This window comes from Sinocyclocheilus grahami, unplaced genomic scaffold (assembly GCF_001515645.1).
Source record: "Sinocyclocheilus grahami isolate Dianchi unplaced genomic scaffold, SAMN03320097.WGS_v1.1 scaffold1072.1, whole genome shotgun sequence".
In the NCBI taxonomy this organism is placed as follows: domain Eukaryota; kingdom Metazoa; phylum Chordata; class Actinopteri; order Cypriniformes; family Cyprinidae; genus Sinocyclocheilus; species Sinocyclocheilus grahami.
The window spans coordinates 104,812-108,911 of record NW_015506251.1 but is presented as its reverse complement, the minus strand read 5'-3'; the positions used below and the strand labels follow the sequence as shown (position 1 = coordinate 108,911).

At 43.0% G+C, this 4,100-nt stretch overlaps 1 protein-coding gene across 1 annotated transcript in view; it reads left to right on the top strand.

Annotated features, from left to right (window-relative positions):
* Window positions 1-823: 823 nt before the first annotated feature.
* LOC107566386 (semaphorin-6A) overlaps window positions 824-4,100 on the top strand; it is a 61,772-nt gene continuing 58,495 nt past the window's right edge. Inside the window, exon 1 of the mRNA XM_016251830.1 lies at window positions 824-1,015. The gene's annotated coding sequence lies outside the window, so the exon portion shown is untranslated. The remainder of the gene's footprint in view (window positions 1,016-4,100) is intronic.

The following is a 4,100-nucleotide window of genomic DNA, read 5'->3' as shown; positions in this document are numbered from 1 at the left end:
CTGATTAGAGAGGACAATAAATACTCGGATAAAAGGTGCTTAAACAGTTGCTGACAGAAATAGCCGTGTGAGTGTCTCTGAGTGTGTGTGTGAGTGTGTGTGTGTGTGTGTGTGTGTGTGTGTGTGTGTGTGTGTGTGTGAGGAGTGAGTGTGTGTGTGTATGAGTATTGAGTGTGTGTCTATGAGTATTGAGTGTGTGTGTATGAGTATTGAGTGTGTGTGTGTGTATGAGTATTGTGTGTGTGTGTGTGTGTGTGAGTGTGTGTGTGAGTGTGTGTGTGTGTGTGTGTGTGTGAGTGTGTGTGTGAGTGTGTGTGTGTGTGTGTGTGTGTGAGTGTGTGTGTGAGTGTGTGTGTGTGTGTGAGCTCAGCTCAGTGAAGCTTCATCTCTAATAGGATGAGCAGCCGCTCGCTCGTGAAGCTGAATGCGCCGCTCATTGTTCGCCTCGCCGTTTCTCCGGGGTTTCCGCGGATCGATCGATCAGTGATCGGGATTTCTCATGGATCTATCGATGTGAAGACGCTGTCACACGCGGTACGTACACGAGAATAGCGCTTGAAGTTGAGCGAGAGCCGCTCCATTTATGTGTGTGTGTGTGTGTGTGTGTGTGTGTGTCTCTGAGTGTGTGTGAGTGTGTGTGCGTGTGTCTCTGAGTGTGTCCACGTGCGTGCGCTGCGTTACCTGTGAAGTAAACACACACAGTGTGCTGGAGCTGCTGAAGATGCGCGTCTGAAACAAAAGCTCTGGGGTCTGAGGCTCCTCCCTGCGTGCGTGTGTGAGTGCGTGCATGTGTGTGTGTGTGTGTGTGACAGCTGCTGTGTGTGTGTGTGTGTGTGTGTGAGTGAGCTCAGCTCAGTAAAGCTTCATCTCTAATAGGATGAGCAGCCGCTCGCTCGTGAAGCTGAATGCGCCGCTCATTGTTCGCCTCGCCGTTTCTCCGGGGTTTCCGCGGATCGATCGATCAGTGATCGGGATTTCTCATGGATCTATCGATGTGAAGACGCTGTCACACGCGGTACGTAGCCTACATGAGAATAGAGACTGAAGTTGCTTTCCCATGCGACCGCGCGCACGCTGTTTATGATGATGATGATGATGTTTAAAGCGATATATTGTTTCTTTCTGTGCCGCGTTACTTTGATCTGCGGTGGTGACGTCACTCCGCTAAACTTCTCTAATGCACGCGTATAAAGTCATTGATCAGCTGAATGCGAGTGTTGAATATGAGGGTGTGATCTCCGTGCTTTGCTGATTTCAATAATTGCGCTCATCAGTAATAAGCGGCTGAGATGGAGATACATGTCATCGCAACGGAATAAATGTGCGGTTGTTGTAGTTCTGCGTGAAGCTCAGGGCTGTGGTTATTCTGATGAAAATGATGCGGTTCAGTCATTTGAAGTTATGATTGAGTATTACTGTGTGTCTGTCTCTCCAGCTGTGTTTGTCACAGTAACAGGTTCAAGTCTCAGTCATATCAGACTGAAGAAGGTCAGTGTGAATCCTCATCCGGGGGTTTGTGGGGCCGGCCGCTCTCCTGTGACCCGGAGGTCGAGCAGGGTGTGTCCGACTGTCCGTGTCAGCGCTCTGCCCGTTTCTACCACTGTACTCCCAAATGAACACGATCCCACAGACTTCTTGAGCTGAGAGTGTCTGGCCGTGACAATGAAACGGCATCTGTTTGGGCAGGACGGCAGCGTTTAGTCGGTCTCAGCGGAGAGCGCTTGGGTTTGGAGGCTCAGAATAAAATAGTGTTTGTTAATCTCATTGTCTGCTGTTGGTTGAGTGTGTTCTCCCTGTGAGATGGCAGGCGGCCACGCGTCCCGACCGAGCCAAGATTCCACGACTATCAGCGCCCTGAATTCACACGGCTTTGTGTTGAGGTGCGTTATTTCAGGTGTTTTATCTTGAAGCGCTGTGGTTCTGCCTCAGCCGCTGAGCATCAGTGCGCTTCAGTCCTCTTCAGATGATGTGTTACATGCAGAAATACTGAAGATCAGCTGCATTTGTGCAGATGTGGATGTTTTGACGGGATCTTAGAAAGCACGGAGGCCGATAAAAAGCCGATATGTATGATATATCATCACTCTGTTTGACTTTTGCTGAAATTAAACCTGTATTTATTTTACATAATATTTACTAAATTATTTAATTTGAAAATGAAATGTAAAGAATTGAAAAATAAATCTGTAAAAATAAAGACTTTCCCATTTGCGACATATTGTCCAAACAGAAAAAAATGATTGGTTAATGCCGATAATTTAAAAAAAATTAAAATATCGGCCGATATATCGGCAAGGCCAACCACTAATTATAGTTCATCATAGTACAATGGATTCTCCAATTCTATGATAGTGATTAATTTTCTGTGATAAAACCCTGACACGGTTTTGACCTGCATCCTCATCATTATTCAGATTTAATCACGTTTCTATTATTTCTCGTCTTTTTGTTAAGGTTAGCAATCAAGTTCAGGGAAAGTGTTTTTATTCTGTTCCTGGTGCATTAAAAAAGATCATGTTTGTGAAAATGAGTGAATATTAATGACTGAAAGCAGAATGAAATTTGTCTCATTTATCTCCTAGAATGAAATGAAGCTCTGAATCAACATAAAATGGCCAAATTATCCTTATATCATGTAATCATTGCTTTAATGAATATGTGGCATTAATTGCATGAACTGTACATTTATGCCGTATGGACATTACTTTGACTCAGTCGCCTCTGATGAATGGAGCATTTCTACAGCTCTTTTTTATGCACTACTCTTAAATTGTAATGAAGACACATTTGTTTTCTGTGAAGCTGCTTGGAAACAATATGCATTGTGAAAAGTGCTTGAGTTGAAGTGCATTGGCGTAACAAACAGGAGAAACGCCGTCCTCTGATGAAGCAGTGAGTTATGAGGTGAATCAGTGTTTTGATGTGATTGTGAGCACATCTGATGTGCTCTTCTGCACTAAGCCAATGAGAGCGGCATTGAGCGTGACTGATGGCTGTTTGTCACACCAGCGAGCCTCAATCGCACCGGCGTGTGTTTACATCTTCTCTGCGGAGGCCAGGATTCACTCGGTCTGAATTATTGATGACGGCCAATGAATTGCTCTTAATTATGTTAAAGTAGCACAGCGTAAATCACAGACTCAGAAATGCTGTTGATAGCTCTCATCTATGATTCACATGATCATGTTTAATGCATGAGCGGCTCTGGCTGGCCACATTACTGAGTAATTGGAACATTTAAGGGGATCATTGTGCGTTTGAAGACGGAAAATTCACGTTTCTGTCATTTTATAGGATAGAAAAACAACTTTATCCAACTGTTCTTTGAGTTTCAGGTTTGGGACGGGTTTGATGCTTCTATAGAGAACTTTATTAAGAGGTTAAAAAGCAGTTTTCTCTTTTAAAGTCACTTGTCTTCTGTCACGTTTGTAGATGTTATTAATGGTTTCATTCTGATGATATTGGTGACTTATGGAGAGATTGTGCTCATCCACATGGAAAAATAAAGAGTAAATGTCTGCATGCTGTTAGTAGTGTTTATATTTCAGTAAAGATATATAAACAATATCTTTAGTTCTGTTTTAATTCTTTTAATAATATAAGTATGGTTTTCAGCATGACACTAAAAAAGCTGCCCTCGTGTTAAACAAACAAACAATACAATACAACTTGGGTTAATAACAGTGTGCAGACGTTTATTATTATTAAAATGCTTGATGCTGCTGTTTGCCTGTTTATTACTGTGAAGCTGCTTTGACCCGAACTGTACTTTAGAAATAAAATTACAAATTACAAATCAGTAGTTTAAGGTCAGGTTTGTGAGCAGAAGTAAAGAAATCGAGCGTTTCTGATTGAATATCGTCATTGTGCTCAGTGCTCAGCAAACTGAAATCTGAACTCTTCCTTCAGTCGTGCTGTTTTGAGCGGGAAAGCAAATCTATGAGTGTTTGTCCTGTAAACACGAGTCAAACTTCAGCTGGTGTCCGAATGATGAGCTGAATAATCACACACTGGTGCTGACAGTGTGTGTGTGTGTTTTCTCACAGGTTCTGGGAGTTTGTGTTGTCGTTCTGATGAGTGTGTGTGTGTGTGTGTGTGTG